Here is a 19,629-nt window from a genome sequence, read left to right as displayed (position 1 = left end):
GATACAAGACAGTTCTTACCACATTCATAGTTTGAGCCGTGCCCATTTGTAATCACTATTCACCCCTTTTTCCCAAGTTCTTGTCAATCAAAGTCACTAGACTGCCCACCACATCAGAAGTGGGACACTTCAGTGGGCATTCTACATCATCTGGCACTTTGCCTGGCTGCAGCAGGGTGCCACTCTCCTATTCTTCTCTCAGCTCATAAGGACTAAGAGATTATTGCACAAACCTTCTTAGCAACCTGACCCATGGGTCAGAGCCTCTAGGTGGTGTAATTCAGCATAGCACAATCAAAGCCACCCAAAGAAGACACGGGCAATGGTTTGGAGATAGATCTTTCTGCCCTCTAAGAACCATTTTATTCTGTCCACCTCAGCTCACGCCCTGTCTTAACTTGTATCTATTGTCTCCCTGGCTTCTCAACTCAGAAGTTATGAAGAACATTTTGCCGTGTGCTCTTCCCTTCTATAGCCAGCATTTCCTAATTGTCGAAGTGCCTCACATTCTCCACAGCTGGCCTCCAAGACAGTTGCAGCCCCGGGTGCAGGGCTGGGCATAACGGCTATGATCACAATTTATTTTTGGGATGCAGGAGTATGCCCACATCTTAGCAGCTGTGAATGCTGGCATGTACTGGGGACAGGAAAGGTTTACATTGCCTGGATTCCAGGGGACTGATTTAGGGTGACTCTTTTTGAGGCAGTTGGCCAGATAAAACCCATGCCGACTCCCTCTGGAAAGCTACCATCTAAGAACAATATGGTCTCATCTTCAGCTCCCGGGCAGGGCCCTCAAGAAAACTAGCCTTTTCTTTGGATCCTCTTTCTGTTTCACCCCTAGTGGCTGGTGGGCAGACGGCAAGGGACATATGCTGGGCTTGTGTGTTCATTGGAGGACACACCTATTAATGTCCCTGGTGTCAGGCCCACTTCTACCAGCACACGGGAAAACAGAGCCATACAGCTCAGCAGCCTTGTGTGTTGATGAAGAGGTGATTTGTGGTTTGTTTCCCTTAGGGGTCAGCGCCCCCAGGCCGCAGTGAGACAGCAAATGATTAATTTTTGACACTTTTTGGAACAGCAACTAGCCCATAAAGCATTTTGCTGTAACCCAAACAAGATATGATGCAATGATTAGGGGAACAATTAAAACTCTGACCATTTTATTTAACAGCTGTGGTAATGACAGCAACAGCAGGAGAGTTTGCTCTCTCTGAGCGTGCATTTCTTAGTGACATAATACATTTCAAGCTTTAAAGCACCCTTGTGGTTGTAATAAATGAAACAATTCAATAAATTAAACATTGTTTGGAGAGAAAGATAGCTGGTGAGTGCTGCCTGATACTTGGTTCATGTAGGAGTAAAGCTGCAGTGATCATGAAGCTTTGCTTCTTGCAAAGCTCTGCTTGTGATCAGGCTTGCCCCTGGTGTGGTGTGAGGTACAGTAACCTGTTTAAGCTGCCTTGCAGGAATCATCTCCATCTCATCTGCTTCTGATTTGCTGCATGACAAATGCAATCTCCCCTGCACAGCTGGTAATAAAGACATGTCCTGAGATCACAGCTCATGAAAAATCTGGGTGGGACAGCATGTATTTTAGAAATGCCTGATGCAAGTAAATTGCTGAAGCAACCCCCTTTTTGCATAATGGTTTAATTAATGGCCACCGTGTTAACTGTGTTTTATATGAATCACCATCCTTAGCAGAGGTCTCCTGTTCTGAGGCGGGGACTGTCCCTTCCCCTCATGGTTTACACAAGTTTTTCCTCACTGGTGTAAGAAAGTCCCTGCCTCACTCCTGAGCAGGCAAACTCCTGTATTTCAGCATGCAAGAACCAGACATGAGGTGGATTACAGCCAAAATCACCTTTATGTAGTTTTGGAGCCCATCAGCAAGAGGCTTAGGGTGCCTGAAGACATCAGAAAGCGTGGAAGGTAACCCCATATAACACTGCTGTCCACAATAGAGACCTTGGGCAAAAGGTGCGTGGTCGTCTTGCTAGTACTGAGTAGAATTTCTGGAAACCAGTGTGATCCTTAACATTTTAAAGGGCTGTTTGTGCCTTGAGCTTTTAAGCTGTGAGGGAATTGGTCCATGCCTCTATCTAGACTGTAAATAATTTGTGGCAAGGGCTGTTTTTATCACTGTGCTTCAAACAACACTCAGCATATTGCTGGAAACAATTATATAAATAAATTATATAATATGTCTTTGGGTAACTTAAATACCATGCTGAGCAGTCAGTAGTTGAAATTTGAAAGATGCCAGAGCCAAATTTGAAAACAGGAGATAAAACATCAGATAATTCATATTTATTACAGTTTTTCATTTTCTATGGCAGGCTGGTAATATAGAAAGATATTTGTGTTAAAATATCGCTGTTCTACGGAACAGATGTTTTTATGCTACTTTCTCTATTGCGTTTAATAACATACTATATGACATGCTGTAGTCATAACACATTGTTAAAAAACTTCTGCAGATACAACATTTACTTTTGATTAAACAAGTGTGCTGGGAGCTCAGTGTATCCCAGTGTAATTAAATGTTATTATTCTCCTATTTCAGAGCAGCTAATTGAATTAGACAATGGGCTACTTTAAGAAAATATGAAGAATATCTTTCTCTGTTCCTAAAACTTAAGGAAAACAAAGCCTCTCAAACAGTTTAGTGCAGAATATCTCATACCATTGAAGTTCAAAATAAATTGCATTTCCCTACATAAGCACAGTTTCTTGATAGTGGCAAGCGCTAGTTCTCAAAATACAGGTTACAAAGCAAGGACAGAGATGAGCAAAGTCTCTGAACACAGAGCAGAAATGTTGTGCTGGAGACCCCAGGAACACAAACAGGTTTAAATCATGGAGCTAGGGAAATGGAAGGGCAGGCTTTTTAATCTTTTCTTATTCAAGGATTATCTCCTGAGCATAAGAGAGGTAAGGTGCTCTGTATTATCAGGCTACATATACAGGGGGAGAAAAAACCCAAACCAAAACCCAACCAAAAGAAAAGAGAGTACCAGTGAGATCAACTGTTTCCAAAGGAAATGGTGTTAGCAGGGGAGAGTGGGAGAGAAGGGAACATGAAATTATGGGTAAAGAAGGGAAGGCAATAGCTCTCTTGACAAAACGTTATCAGTGGCTGGGAAAGGCACCACTTCTTTCTAACTCTTCATTTTCAAGCACATTGATGAAGATGTCTCTGTATAGAAGAGATCAGAGAAGTCAGCTTCTGCTACATTTTGGCAGGATATTGATTTTTGGCGTGCATCCTGTACACTTTGAATCTTAATATCAGAAGACATTTGACTAAGTAGAGTGGAAAGTAATGACCAAGTTTGCTTATGGTGGAGATGAAGGAGAAATAGGGATCTCTGGGCAAAGCTCTGCTTTAACGTTGTTAGGAACTGGCACAGGAGCACAGCCCTCTGCAATGTGCTTACGGTAAAAGGGAAGCTGTCTCTATTAAGGTTACCAGGTCAAGGTGTCCTTGGCATGGCTGACTTGATCATTACCTTCTTAGCACAAAGTTTGAGCTGTAATACATCCTGCTTAACTGCATATCATATAACCTCAGTGTATCTGTGTGGCAGAGTATCCTTATCTGAATTATCAACATTAGATCATGTATGGTTACTAAACAAAGATGCAGGAAAGACCAGAACAGTCCCCTAATTCAGCAGCATCCCCTCAAACAGATTTACAGCTTCAAGGTGACTCCTCAGTCTGTGCTCCTCAGCTCAGTGGTAGAGTTGTTTGCCAAAGCTTAGAGGAGAGCAAATGAAAGACAGTATTCTGCTAAGAGCCTGATTCTCGGAAGAGGGGAAGAGGAAATTGTCACTTGCAGAAGCTGGCATGCAGAGGACCTGAGCCCAAAGTGTAACCAGGCTTTTCAGAGAAGGGGCTCAGTTATGCCTAACCGAAGCATGAGTTGAATTCCAGGCGAAGGTCCCACAGTATGTAAAGGGCAAGTGTCATGCTCAGCTGGCATGAAGGTATAGCCTGGAGGTAGAAGTAAGGAGATCATTAGCTCATACCTGAGAAAGAAGTAAAGGAACCTGCCTACTTCTTGGAAAGAGTGCCCTCAGGGACCTGGGAGAGATCTCAGGAGAAACGAGATGGGGTTAGGGAAATGTGAACTGCATCTACAGCTCATTCGAGGAACATAAGGTCACGTTTGCAGTATTTGCTGATGAATGGCAAGATTTTACTGCACATCCCGGGCAGTCTACCCTGTGCAGTTAGAAATCGTAAAGTAATTCAGATCGTGATAAGGCTGTAACTTGATACTCATCAAGTCTGAAACCTCAGTTTCTGCAGTCACACCCTGCTGCTGAGGCGGACTGTGGAATAATAAAAGCCTTTGGACTTGGCATTCCACAAAATGTGAAATCAAGGTTAAATGTCAATTCCTCAGTCCAAACAGTTGGGGCTGGTTGAGGTGAGGCAGCCAGTCGCTGCAGGGGGGGTAAGTCCATGCCTCACAGAGCCAACAATTTCTTCCCTATCTGTTGAACAAACTTCGATGGTTTTTAGGCAGTTGAAAACTCCTACTTGGGCAGAAACTTCTCTCCCCTTCTTTGTTTACCTCATCCAAAAACCTTGAATTGCACTTTGAAATAGTTGACAACGTGTAACCTTAGGAAACCACATTCCCAGTGTTCAAACATATTTTGGGGCTTTGCTAGTATGATATTAAAGTGTATGAGACACACTGGCTACCATTTGGTCAGAAGGAAACAACAGATGCCAGGTAAAATAAGAATCCAGTGCTGCCAGTTGCAGGGCCTGGAGGAAATACCAGAGATGTCGATGGAGTAGAGGATGGTGATAATTCTAGGCTATGTCTACACAGCTTGTCAAGCACAAATAGGGAAAGTCTGGTACATCCCCTGACCCCACACTCTGCATTTGTGTCACTGACTCTACAATATTTCTCTGTCAGCCTGTTGGCATGAACATTGCATAAGAAACTTCGAGCTATAAATTGTGTTTGATTCTAGTTGAAGCAACACCAGGAGCCATGTAAGAAGAATTGCTTAGATGTGATTTGTGGCCACAATGGCAGATGGGATAGAGGGTAGCTGCCAAGGCAGCAAAATCTCATCTGTCCTGCCTGCGTGATAGTCACAAAATATCTTCCTCACACCTTCCTTCACCAACCTGCCTGCACACCCCTCTGTTCTCCCTTAGAGTCTCGTCTGAGCACATGTGTTAGAGGGTTGCTGGTGAAAGTGGATTGAAGCATGCACCTGGGCCGCTCTAGATAGAGAACATCTTCAGAGGATTCTTTCTTCAGAGAAAGAGACCATAGAACATCTTCAGAAGATTCTTTCTGGTGCACACACAAGAAAGCTGTGCATGTTTTCACCCATCGCTAGGATTTCCTAGTGGATGACACCTTATAGACAGTTGGTTGACTGCTGAGCTGTTACACGTCTGCTGCATTTTAGTTGTTGGCCTTTCCTCTTTTCAGCTGTTTTTTTCTTGCAGAGGAGGGCTTTTACTTCTCCTTCCCGAGGATTTCCTCACTGCCTCTTCTGAGAATTCTTAATTTCAAAGGTGTTCTTCAGAAACCTATGATGTCCCCTGATGTGCCTCCATGAAGTTTAAATGTCCTCAGATAAAGGTCCTTACTATTTCTCAAGAGGCAAATGAAACACAGACTCCTGAAGTCTGAAAGACTTAAATGCAAGATACACATGAATACAAAAATTACGGGCAAACTGTTTCAGATGCTGGAACAGGAAGGCTGTTCAGAACTCCTGCTTTATGGAAAAAATAGCCAGAACTGGGGTAGCTATAGCAACGTGCGTATCGCCAGGTTTGAAGGGAATCTAGTCCGCATAATGGGTAATCCAATGAAGCAAACAAAGCAGATACCTAAGGAAATCTAATAAAGTTATTAACATTAATTTAAGATTAATATAATGATATAAAAATCCTTTGCACAGAATGCGGCAATTTTAACTCTTCGGCCTCAGCAGTCAGGCTTATCAGATCACCAAACTGTGTTAGAAACAAACTGTTTCTTAGAAACCAACTTCAGTTGTCAGTCTGATGCTTTATACACATGCATGCACACTCACGCACCCACATTCCACAGGCACATCATCATATCTGCTACCTCCACCTGTGGTGCTTGTGCATGGGCATGCATTCTGTAACACTTTCAAGAAGTCATGCTCCTCTTTAATCTCCATCATAACATCTGCAGTGGAATCCTCACAGGCCATGCTGGTGCAGAATTCGTGTGCTCCACTGAAGAAGCAGAGGCCCTTGGGCTTGCACTGGAGCCTTTCCTTGTCCTGCCAGCAGCATAGGGCTTCAGGCACAGCCTGAAGTCCAGGGATGAAGAGGCTGCACATGCTTGGGTTGGAGCTCCCCCTTTTAACATATGGATCACCTTCCCATTTGACTCACAACCTCCCCTTCTCCTAGAGCCAGGGACACGCTTCCCAGTGAGTGGAGGATAAGCGGTTCCTTTTGTCTGAAAAGTAGTGAACGATTCCTAAAAGCACAAATTTACATTTTATGATTTTGGCCCTTTTTCCAAGCTGTTTCTCATTCTTGGAACTCCTTCCCTCTTTTATGATCCAAGCAGCCGCCCATTTTCATTTAAATCATTCCTTGAAACACACTTTCTCTGTGAAGCCTCCGGCTACAGACGACTGGATATGGAAGAAAGTGTGTTTGAATTCAGAACAAGGGTTTTGTTTGAGCAAATTGTTTGGGGAATAGCCACTTTTTATACCACACCTGATATTCAACAGAGTATTAGCATACAAACAAGGATTTATTATTCACTAGTCATTATTTCTTTATTCCTCTGTTTAAAAGAGATCCAGTCGTCTAATCACAGCACCAAGGGAATAGAAACATATCACGTCATTTAGCGTATCAATTACAGGCCTTGAATGAGGATGAGCAAATAGTCATCATGAGTGGTTTGCCAGTTTACATACTCTCTAGGGGGGGAACAAGGGTCTGGCTGCAAACAAACAAATAAATGAGCATTTTTGGGTTGTCTGTTTGCAATCAATAGCTGAAGAGAGTCTTTTTCCAACCCAACTCTGTCATGAAGAAAAACCTCATTTAAAAACAGTTAGGGGGGAAAAAGTATTTAATTGTGTCATTTTAAACCATCTCCTTTACTTAATTTGTGGATGGTGTTTTGTGTCTATATGTTCTCTAAGCTAGTTCGCAGTGCCATATGGTAAGGATTTCTTTCCACAGCAATTGTCAATGCTACAATATTCTTAATAACTTTCAGCCAACAGTGAAAAGGCAGATTTTCTAGAGCTGCAGTGAAAACTGGTGGCACAGGAGGGAAGAGGTTCCAGGAGGTGTTTGGAACAGAACCTTTGTACCCTCCATGCACATTTTCTCCTGTGTCCCCGTGCACATTCACACACATAGGTACATGTGCACCCTGCGGCCCTACACGCTTCGCTTAGCTCCAGCAAAAGCTGAGGATCTTGGAAGAGGAGCTGTGGTCTAGGGAAGTGACTGCCACAAGCCTTTTTGGTCCCATGCGTGGGATTCCTTGCACAGAAAACCAGCAGTGGATTTATGTGCTACACACAGCAGGCCAGATACAGTCGTGGGAGGAATGCCCAGTTGTCTGTGTGGGCGCAGAGTGTCATCCCCGAGTACCATAAATTCCTCCTGTGATCCACCGAAATTCTGTCAATTCAATCCAAGACATCATTAACCTCGACAACCATCTTGTTCCTTTGCTCTCAAGGCTCTATTATTTTTTCATTTACTTTCTCACCATATGGAGCCCAGAAAAAAGGCTGGATCATGCTAACTTAACTGCTGCATCAAGGACTTGGTGGATGGGAACAGACGTCCTTCCCTGAGAAGAACCCAGCTGAATAAAGTTAGCAGAACCATTTGATACCACATAATCAGGCAAACACTGATAACTGCCCTGTGGTGAGACAGAAGCATTACGCAAAACAAACCAAAGCCTCTTGCTAAACATTTGTGTTCAGGTAAATTACGTGGCCGCACGCTGTCCATTCATAAGGTGGCACCAGGAGGTCACTGTGCTGAGCACAGCTGTTCCCCCTTGCATCCCCTTCCCACCAAGACCTCAGGAGCCAGCTGCTGACTTTGGCCAGTGAGTACTGTACCGCATTGGCCCGAATTGCAGAAAGTCATTAGAGGATCGTGACTATCCCACCTTTCCAAACAGTAAATATGTGTGCGTGTGTGTGTTTGTGTATGAAAAACAGGGCAGGTATGAAAAATACTACGGAAAAGATGAAATTCATATCGCCAGTACAGAGTTAAGATGCAGGCTGTCTGTAGCGTAGGTACTTCTTTTCTGTCTTTGCTGTTCGAATCCAAACTGACCAGGTTGCTCCCTTTTTTCCCCTCTGAGGAAACAAATGTTGCCACCAGTTCTTGTGTGATAGATGTTCTCTGGTGAGCATTGCCTTATTAGCACATCCTGCAAAATGATAACCGGTGGTGCAAAGTCCTTGCCTAACATTTATAAACAGTTCCTCAGAAGAAACGCCAGGCACTCCAATGTATTTAATTTTAGGAAAGCAGCTGGTCCAAAACGGTGGAGACTGTATTATTAGTCTCTCTCTGGGGCAGGACTGATCATGCTTTCCCATGGAGAGAACGGGCAGATGCAGTTTAGGAGCAGCTTTGGTGTCATGTAGGAATCTGGTATTCACTGTACCAAAAATTTGGCTGCCCAGTGGAGGGGAGATGACCGAGCATGCAGAAAGGACAAATATCCCATAGCTATGCCCTGCAGAGCTGAACAGGGTCAGAATAGTCACTGGTCTATACAGACAGACCTAAGCTACAAAGCCTCTGACCCAAGCACACGTTCTTCATCCCAAGGGCAGTGAGGTGGTGCCACCTCAGCCCCCCTTAATTAATGAGTATGGAGAAAGCATATGGAAAACCTCAGGATGGGGAAGCAGCACAAGATGTCTTTGTAGAGTGCCTGTGCCAGTAACATTGCCCTGCATCCTGCTAGGAAGCAAGCCAGGGAGCAGAGCTTCTGCGAAGGGAGCTCTGAAAGCCTTGATTCAATTTGTACCCAGCTCAGCTCCATGACTGTCTCTTAGCTGCTTCAAATTACTTTCTTTTTGGCAGCCCAGGAATTAAATGTTAACTCAGAGAACTGTATTAATCTTTATTAGCAAGGAGCTGGAATCTAAATAGCTTGAACCTCGGTTCTCTGGTGTGTCAACTGAAGCAACGTGCATTTATCCCGTCTATAAATCAGCTTGTCTGACAGAGCAGCCAGAAGAAATGCCACAAAACCACAATAGTCTAAGCACAGTGTTTACCTTGAAATTGTTCTATGATTTACTTTAAAAAGCCCAAAACAAATAAACAAACAAAATCATGACAAAAACTAGGAACTGTCCTAGGAAAGATAAAAAGATGAAAATAATGCAACATTTATTTACTTAAGGCTTTTTCCCAATATCACAGCTTACAATAGCACACTGCAGGTTTTCAGCTGCTATTGCAGTGTTTCTGCAAAGGAAACTCCCTCTTAAATAGTTCTTATCTAAGGGAAGAAGCTGAATTTCTTCACTACAATGCAGCATGCACAGAAAATGCCTGCTTGCCATCTAAACCCATTTCTTTTTTTGAGGCAGTGGCCAGCACCAGATGCTTGGAGGAAAAAAAAGGGTGAGAAGTGCTAAAATGAGCAATTACCAAGGAACCTGCCCCTAGCAAAAGTTGCCTTCTAATCGCTGGGAAATTTATTGTTATTTATGATCTAAAGTGTGGTGATTTATATCCCTTGTAATTTGTTATTCTACTGAGTAAAATGTTTGGTGTTTTTTATTATTCATGGGCCTTTTTAAATCTTATTATTTCTTTGCTGACCTCAATAATAGCAGCTGGGGCAGTAAGTTCCACAAGTTAATTATTGGTTGTGTATAAAGCACCTTCCTTAAAAGAATTGTATTTTACTTACATTTGCCTCCTAATTCGCTTGATTCTCTCATGCTCCTGCACTCTGAGTATGGCTACTTCTTCTATAAGGTTCAGTCTTCTGCTTTAAGTACATCTTCAGAACCATTGCTCATTTGTCAGCTCCAAGCCTGTGCATCCCTTTGTGTGTAAACAGAGTCTTTGTGTGACCATTCATTCCACAGATGATACTTTGGCCATCAACCTTGCTGTGGCAGGTGTTTACCAAGGGTGTCCATGCTGCAGGACTGCTTTGTTCTAGCGAGGTGAACCCCCAGGTTTTGGTAAACAACAACAAAAAATCAGGATCTCTTCCTAAATTCTCTTCCTAATTAGGAAGCGAGCCCCTGAGCAGGGCTTGGACCAGCCACGCTCGCACCGCCTGCCAGAGCTGTCACCATGGGGAAATATATTGTCCTCAGAAAATCCTGCCTGACAGCGCGCACTGAAAATAGTGCCTCGCTGGGGCTTGCCTCCCTCCCATGGCCCTTGCTGGAGCCTCCCCCTTCCCAACGCTTCCCCTGGCTCTCCCACTGCCCATTGGGGGTCTGTCTGCTGCACCCCAGGGCACAACTGCCAGGGACGGATCCAGAGCCACACAGATCCAGTGCCAAAACTGCATGTCCCTTCCCTATCCCCTCCCTGCATTTCCCCAGGGGGGTTTGCTCAGGGCTGGGGCACAACCAGTGACTTCCCAGTCCTGTCCCAGCCCAGCATTAGGCCAGTGCTCCTCAGCTCATATGGAGGCTTAATTTCTCACTTACCTGTTTCGGGGAATGGAAAACCTTCTTCCTGCTTCATTTAGCCCCTGTGCCTGACCCTGACCCCTCTCTTACACCACATGCCCAGCCTGTACTTGTGTCTCCAACCTCCTGATGCAGAAAGCCTTAATCTACCCCAAAGCATTGCTCTGCTCCTCATGGACTTGAAGAAAGGGCAGTAGGGCAGAGCTGGGATTAAAACCAAGCAGATGTGAAAGCCACAGAGCAGCATGTTTCTTGTGTGGAGACTTTTTCCATTGCTTGCAAACTGTGTGGTCCTGCCATGAGGAGTAAGTGTAGGCAGGTGCTCCATGCAAGGGAACTCCAGCACAACCACCATTCTTTGTAGAGCAGGCTATACCCAGCTTCAAGGCCACCCAAAATGCTTTAGCTGCAAAAAGCTCAGCCACATGGTTATCTGGTTACCAAAGATGTAAGCTCCAGTGAAAGATGATGGGAACAAGATTTCCTGATTCCTACTATGCTTCCTGGTGGCTTCTCTGTTGAAAATCAACAAAGAACAAGGGGTTTCCATTCCCATTCCCAACCCCATCCCCACCACACAGTATGCCTGCCTGCAGTTACTGCTGTCCCTACATTGCTTCAGAAACAGTGATTAAACAACCTATAAGTATATATTTGTGATGGTATGCAGTAAATCAAATATCCATTTGGGCTGGACATGTCTGGTCTTCTAATTAACTTGAAGTATTCAACGTTGACAGCTCAGAATGTCAGCACAAGTTTTGCATTATGGTTTTCTTTTTCTGCTCTCAGCCCACACTGCATGCATGCAATCATGTCATCTGAAGACCAACTTTTATCTTTGAAACAGTAGCTCTGAGTCTTCCCAATTGCACTGAAAGGACTCCAAAATGAAGAAAGAAACAGAGAACTTAAAATACGGACTTTAAAAATAGCAGCAGTTTAAATTAGGCTCATTAATCTGGGAGAATAACTCCTAATGTACTTTTTATTTACTTGGGCTGATAAGATGAAGCGTACCAGTCAGTCTCGTTTCAGAAACTCAAGTATTTTCTGATGTTATTGAATCATGCAAGAAATACCAGTATTTATCCAGGGTCACTGGAAACCCCATTCCAGAAATCCTGGGGAGAGCGTGATGCTAGGATTCAGGGCACAGCAGTGAGACAGGCATACGCTGCTGAGGTGGGAAGGCTATGAGAATGCGGGACACTTTGAAGTTGGTGGAAGACAGTCAATATACCAAGTCAATAGACCAAGCAGTGGCATGGCTGTAAGAAGTGATGTGGTATCTGGAGGCAGGATGGAGGGACAGGAGAAGAGGCACATGGTTATCCACTTTTTCTTTATAGGTCACATTTCCTATCCTGAAAATTTGTGTCAGGTCGGGCAAAACCCTTTTGGGACCATGCGATCTCCCAAGAGCCATGGGACTGCTGGGGCATCCCATGGTGCTGACCCAGCCTGAAAGTGCACAGCAAGCCACTCATCCACTTCTAGCCTAGAATGTGCTTCCTCCCCAGACCTGGGTGTAAGCTCCTCCTCCAGGTCTTTACAAAACATTTATGGAGGAGCTGTTCATGTCTCTGCCTCTTCCTCAAGCTCTTTTGAGAAATGGCTCTCTCCACCTTTCTAAGCTGCAGCTCTCTGTGGAGCTAACAGCATCTCCCTGTTAGGGCAGCCAGCAAGGTGGCTGTGAGCACTGAGTCTTTGCAGGAGGCCATGCTCCTTGTTCAGAGCTGCTTCACAGCATGATGGGCTGCTGCACTGCATGGACAAGCTCCAAGAAGTCCCATGCTGTAACCAGCATGGCCATGGACGGGGTATGTTGAAGATATGTTAAAAAGCCTGTCTTGCAGGTATGAGTTGTAAAGAAGTGTAGAGGATAGGTAGGAAAAAACACTATCCAAACAGGGAAGCTCTGGTACTACAGTGCTGCAGGGAAACAGCAAGTTTGGGCTTACCACAGTTTTCCTTCTCCTGGTACAATTCCTTGTTCAGTGTCAGAAGGAAAGGACCCAAGCTATCACACCGCTTTAGAAAGGGTCACTGCTTTAGCTTTGCCAGTATCATATATATAACTAATGAAGCAAATTAGAGAGACAAGTTCAGGCCTTTGTGCTCAGGCCAGGACAGAGGCTGACTCAGCAGGGGCTGCCTCTACTCTAGAAGTAGAGGGTTTGTCCACAAGCAGCAATTAAGATGTCATCTCTATTTGATACAGAAATCACGTCTGCATATGTTCTACAAGCAATTTTCCTCTACAAATGGAATTAAATCCTACTAATGCAACCATGAGGAGTTTTTCCAATATTCAGTGCAAGACCGAACCTGTATAGAGTGGAGGGTGTTAGCACCAAGCCCTTTCCCATCTAAGAAAATACCCAGGAGTCTGAGAAGTGCTGCACAATGTGAGCAAGCCTGACCTTTTTCCAGACAGCAGCAACAAATTATCAAGCTGGAAAAAAAGAAAGAGAGGCAGTCCTTCTAAAAAGGAAAGTGAGCTCTGGAAACTGAGTAATTTAATGCTCTTTAATGTCTCCAGCCAAGCTTCATATCACTTGGAGCAGTAAGGGGAAAAAAAATAGGAAAGAAAGAAAAAATGAAACTACCTTTAATTCCCATGAGGAGGTCACAGAGTTTATCATGTCCAAAGGCTTACAGCCTGGTGCTGGGGCTACAGAAACCAGCAGGGAGCAATCCCACAGAAAATGATACATCTTTTCCCCTACTGTCTGCATTTTGCTTCTTTAATCAGATAAAACCACTCATTATATTCAGTATACTTAGAAAAGAAAGAGAGATAGGAGACTGTGCCTTTTGTTCAACTCCTTAAAGGCCTTAAAGAGAACCATAACAAAAAATTCAGTCTACCTGCCTGGCCGCTTCTCTCATCTCATAGAAGATAGGAAAGCTGCTTTCTTCTGTTTTCTTTAAGCCTTAGCTCAGAAATCCAGGTTATCTCTCTCTGGTTTTTCCTTCTTACAGCTCAGACTTTCAGGCATGGCTATCTTACTTGATGTGAGCACTGAGGACTTCGGGAAAGTCAACCGTCCGTGCCTTGGAGCAGGGGAGCCCACGGAGTACTTCTACTGCTAGCACAGCAACCATGCAGGTGAACCCAAATGTGCCCAGCATTGTTTATACACACAGAGCTACCAGGAGTGGAGTGAGAAGTTGTCTTAAAAAATATATGACCTTGCCTCTGCAGCAAGTGGTAGAGAAATCTCCCAATCCACTTCATTAGTCCTCTCAGCAGGCATGGACAAGGCTGCCATAAACCTACCCTGCAGGTCAGAAAAACGAAGCAAACCTTTTAGGACTTCTTCATGTACTTTTAGAATAATAAAGGAGGGAAAAAACTCTGTGTTGAGCAGAAGTTTCTATCACAGAGACATCAAAGCTTTTAAGCCTGGACTATTGTAATACAAGATTGCTCCAAAACAACAGCTTGTTAAGCAGGCAGGTACTTACCTGTAAGGCTGAGCAGACTACAGAGCCCATTTCTACCACAATAGCTACCAGCTATTCTGCTGCGCAAATACGCTCTTCAGCTACACGGCTGCAAGCGAGCTCCTATCTCCGCATAAGGGAGAAAACACTCCTTCAGTCCTGCTGCAGCAGCTGCCTGCCATGGGGATAAGGTTTGAACTTGTAGAGAAGAGGCAGGGCCACACCTGGGAGCTCGCTGTGGTTGACGATGAAGTCAATGAAAGTCAATGTTTAGCCCTTGTTTCAAGTCTCAAGTTTTGCACCATTTCTCCAACATTTCCAAAGGGCAGAAGAGACATAAACTGTTCATGAACCCTTCTTGACTGGGCTTAAACAAGGGTAGGAAGGACTGAAACAGCATTTCAGCTATTATTAAGGCTCCAAAACTTAGTGCTAGAAAAGTGATGGTCTGTGAATGGGATTAACAGTAAAGTGTGGCTTTACCGTTAAGTGCTTTACAGCTCTTCATCCCCATGGGAAATTTTGCTTTAGGAAGCTCACAGGCTAATGACCAACACATAGGCAAAACCTATCAAAAGGGAATGACAGCTCATAAACCATCCATACACAGCTGGAGCAAGATGCGAGCTGTGCCAGTGACAAACTTTTGTCTCCAGTCTGAGGGCAAAGCTGACACTCTCGGGGGAGCTGATTTGTGAGGCAAACCGGTTATGGTGGGGTTTTAACTAATCAGCCTGTGGCAGGATTGAACCGAGGCCACAGGCCATGAAGAGCACCTGTGACTCCTTCACTAACCTCCATCTACTGGGACAACGCTTAGGTGAGACCAAGTATGAGCAGGTCCTTGCTGTGCCCTTTTGACTCTCTTCTATCCAATGACCCCTTAGGACCATAAGTACTCTAGAAACTGGCCTGGATCCCAGCTGGCTCTAGGACTGTGTGTGTAAAAGGGGCTGAAGGCCATCACCAGTGAATCCACTCACTGAGGCACAGTGAGAGCAGCCCTGGGCCACCCCCAAATGCCTCACCACAGTCCAGAAGGGACACTGCATGGGGCTGCTTTTGAAAGGCAGCTCTTGCTCTTTTTGTGGCTCCTCCTTTCCTCCATAAGATTTGCTTGGGCATCAGAACGAATGTAGGAAGCCTGAGCCATCCAGGCAGCTGGAAAGACCTGCTGCCTCCAGGAGGAAGAAAGCCAGGCTCATTTAGTTGTTTTCCAGGAGGAGCCAGGGTTATCCTGGCAGCTGAGCTGGTTGCTTGCCAGGAAGAGCAGGGGAAGCTAGGGAGGGAGTTTCTGAGGAAAACCTCAACCTTTGGCTTAAAATGTGTGGCACAAGACCCAGGGATGCAGTTGGGCTGGGAGTCAACATCTGAAGACAAGAAAATATTTATGGATGCTTGAGCAGTATTTGCAGGACAGAGAGAGGAGATGTGTGCTCTCACTGACTGTGGGTGAGGAGCCTGGAAGTGGTGCAGCACAGCGAAGCAACACACCACGCTTCTTGAGACATCGCTAATGCTTCTGCGTGAGCCTGGGGGCTCTGGGGACAGCAGGGTTTCAGCTGACACAGGGCTGCATGCACGTTCTGAAGAGTTCAAACGAGGCTTTAATAGGTCTGGCTCGCTTATCACGCCTCTAAGAGCTCAGGGTTCAGATAAGCACTGCAGAAGATGCAGATTTAAGCAAGTGTAGAGAGGAATCTTATTTTTTCATCCATCACTTTATAGGTTTCCTTTGTAACCTCCTCAGCAGGTATGTGTGCGTGTGCGTGTGTAACATCTTCCCCATTCCATCTGGTTGTGATTAATTTAGGTATAAGGCAGTCGATGTAACTCATTGTACATAGTTATTTCAATTTCTAGATATGCCATGTACAAAGGGTTGTTCAGGCGCATGTCTGTCAGCCTATCTTCTTTCAGCAGCTTAGGGAAGGGAGAAAAAGCAGTAGGAAAGGATATGTGGTGTTTTGAATAGTCATAATTCTTCACTTTGTCCTCTATGGACATATTTTTCTCAAGCCTGCTGGTTTATCTTGAGCCCATGGACTTGAAAAAACATATCATTAAAGGATTTTTGTTTCTTTTTTGCTTGCAGCAATAAAAAGATAATTGGAGGGGAATACAACCTATTTCTCTCCTGAATAATCTCCAGCATGGGCCAGTGACTGCTCTGTGGTCAGCGGTCTGCTGACCACCATGGTCTGGCTGCACTGGCTGTGAGGAGACACTGAATTCTGAAAACCTCTGACCTCTTCCCCACGCAGCGACGCCATGGGCTCTGTCCCCGCTGCCAAGCTCTGCTCCTGCATCCAGCATCACAGTGGGCACAAAGCACATCGTGCTTTGCTCAGTACTGCACCAGGAAGCCCCTAGAGTAGCTTGAAATGGGGAAAGGACAAACACCTGCCCAAGGATGAGCTTACATGGATCAAAGCTGTGTTGTGGTTGCAGTTGGTAGTCCACCACCGCAACCTAGGCAGCTCCCATTAAAGATCATTTATTTGTGATCTCTCTTCTTCCTGAAAGATACTGTAAGGGGCATGACAGAAGAGGGAGGTCAGCTTTGGGCATCACAGAAGTCTTAACTAGCTGGACAGAATGTACTGTGGATATAACTATGGGGCAAGGCATGACACTTCTGCTAGTGTTTCCTATCCTACGAGCTCTAATAATGCACTTCGGCAGCTATCCTGTGCCTAAGCTGTCACTGCTGAGAGGTGTCCTGGTATTGATCAGGTTATTGTGGTCCAAGGTAACATTTTAATCCATTTTTAATCTCATACAAGATCATGTGGGCTTTGGAAACCTTTTCTGTAAACTAGCTTTATAGTTCAGTTGTCTGGGGCTATCTGGATTTATAGGTGACCTTTTTTTGGCTAAACGGTTATATAAAGATGACATGAGAATATATTGTGCTTTGCCTGCCAGATTTTTTCTCACTCTTGGATTGTGTTCGAGGTCCTGCTCCTGCTTGTGCTAGTAAGAGTTGAAACATTTACTTAGTGCCTAAATGCATTTACCTGAGCCCCTGCTGAGATCTTCTGGCTGTAAAGACAACTTACCACCTTTAATTAACAAAGTGCCTCACAAACATTACCCACAACACCTTTATGAGCCAGTAACCCACCATAAACACCCGCAGTTTCACACCCAGGGAAGCTAGAACATATGAGTTAAACTGATTGCCTTATATAACAGTGATATGTTGGGAGGCTCACAACTGATCCCAAAGACTTGGACCTCCCCAGTGCTCAGCAAAGGCCCAGCAGTTCAGCTACCTCCTCATTCTCTGCAGGGTTGCTTTTGAAACGGATAGGACAGGGGAGGCCAGCAGAGGGAATAGCCTGTATGAAGGACTGGAAACTGGGATGTGCAAGAATGAGGTGACTGGGTCACAGAAGCAGCCTAGGAGGAGGTAAAAATTGGTCTCAGGACCATCCTCTGTCCCAGTGAGGGAATCACATCCAGAAACTGCTCAGAAACCAGGAGGTTTTAGCTCCGGCCACATACTAAGATTGTGAAATTTTGTTCCCTTTGGGTGATTGTTCCAGATTTCCCCAGTTTTGCCACACACATTTCAGAAGCTGGACTGCTACCCATTCAGCAAACCCCATCAGAACCTGCGGAAGGACTGACAGAGGAGCTGAGGGTACATTACTGTGGGACACTGGACCACAGAGGTGGTCTGAAACCACTGATTTACTGCTCCCTTGCAAATCTCTGTCAAGTCTTTACCCTCTATGGGTCACCCATTTCTTCTTCAACATGAACCAGTTACATTTGTTCTGCTGATAATGGCTTTATCTTTCTTTCCTTCTTTGACCATGTTGGCCACCCTGACCTTGCAAAAATGAAATGAAATACCACACAGGGACCTAATGATTTAAATATGAGACTGCACATTTCATCTTGAAATTCAGATGATCTTATTAAGGTGCGGAGGGAAGGCAGACAGAAGTACAGCCTTTTGTGTTTGGTTGGGTACATGTATTATTTATGATGTAGAATGAATGACTGATTGCCTTGAATTCTGATATGTGAGGCAAATAAAGAAATGTTACCTCTTTATATGCAATGCTACAGGAAAGTGGTTTCTTCATGCCTCTGATGTGGGGAAAGCTGGATTATGGCACATTTCATACGTTTAAGCTGCAGCTGAAAGGTAAACAGGCAGAGCTGCTTTAACAACAAGGACCTACAGTCATCTGTGGGGCAAATTCCATTATATTTAACAGTACAGTACCAGAGCTATATTTGCCCAGTATTTGCTGATTAAAACTTCATGTAACAGCAATGTGATTACTGGCAAGGCAGTGACCTTCACCCCTGCAATTCGGCTTCGAGGGCCACACAACTCTGCAGCTGAATAATAGGCTCATGTCTGCAGAAGACTTCAGTCATAAAAATCAAGCCACTGCTCTGACTTTGTGATTTTTCTCATAATGGCCTTCAGGACAGCAGGTGAATTAATGTCTGTTCCACACTGCCAAAACGACCTCTAAATCATTAAAGGCAAAGAGAGGAAAACTGTGAACTTGAATACGGTAGGAAAGGACTCGGGTCACCAACTTGCATACTCTATCAATAATACCACAAGTAGTCACACTTTCAGCAGGTGTTCAAAAGTAATTTCAACCCCATTCTTCAAGTTGCCTTTCTTAGCACATAAATGGAGAGGCTGACTCTATTTTTTAGTGCAACTAGAGGCTGTGAGACAATGTCCTTCCCTTCCATCCCCTCCCACAGGAGTCCTGATGGCAGGGGATCAACTGTTTCCCAACCATTGCTATGTACACTTCATTTACTTTCTTGTTACATATACTGACCTGCTGAGTGTTGTCTATCTTCCTTGTATGTTTATGTACAGTACATAAAAAAGGACAGGGCACCCACACAGATAGACTCGGACATATGTACTCTAGCTATATGAGTTTAAATATAAACTAGAGTGTGCAAGGCATTTTAAGGTGAAAAGCTCCACATAACTGCTGACTATCCTTAAAAGTTGTATTTCTCCTTTTTTGCTTAGCTTTTACTGTCTGTAAGTGATGGCAACTGGATAAGCAACTTTCTCACAGGATAATGTCTTTCTGCTTCTACATCGTGCTGGGGCAAACTGTAGACAGCCTTCTGTGAGCAAGGGAAGGACGCTCATTTCCAAAGCAGACAGACACTTACCAACACCCTTCTGCTACCGAAACTATATTCTTCTGTAAAACAAACTTAGGCAGACATTGTAAGAGTCACTGTTACTCTTGTAATGTGCAATGAAAGATTGACTTTCATATTACCTGTCTGCTGCCCCTATCATACAATCATAGAATCTTCTAGGTTGGGAAAGACCTTTAACATCATCAAGTTCAACCTGGGGTAACCCAGGACTGCCAAGACCACCACTAAACCATGTCACTGAGGGCCTCATCTACAGTTTGCGAACTCTTCCAGGGATGGTGATTCCACCACT

General features: G+C 44.5%; 1 long non-coding RNA gene across 1 annotated transcript in view; it reads right to left on the bottom strand.

The window, feature by feature from the left end:
• The window catches only part of LOC133267118 (uncharacterized), a 28,784-nt gene extending 9,155 nt beyond the window's left edge, over positions 1-19,629 (bottom strand). The window contains exons 1-2 of the long non-coding RNA XR_009742641.1: positions 18,227-19,629; positions 14,187-14,733 (exon numbers count right to left, since the gene is read on the bottom strand). This is a non-coding gene — a long non-coding RNA (uncharacterized LOC133267118). The remainder of the gene's footprint in view (positions 1-14,186; positions 14,734-18,226) is intronic.

Source organism: Pezoporus flaviventris, unplaced genomic scaffold, assembly GCF_033815535.1.
Source record: "Pezoporus flaviventris isolate CSIRO_AGI_PZ_B2104156 unplaced genomic scaffold, CSIRO_AGI_Pfla_v1 ptg000007l, whole genome shotgun sequence".
In the NCBI taxonomy this organism is placed as follows: Eukaryota; Metazoa; Chordata; class Aves; order Psittaciformes; family Psittacidae; genus Pezoporus; species Pezoporus flaviventris.
Note: the sequence above shows the minus strand (reverse complement) of the source record. Positions and strands in the feature narration are given on the sequence as shown.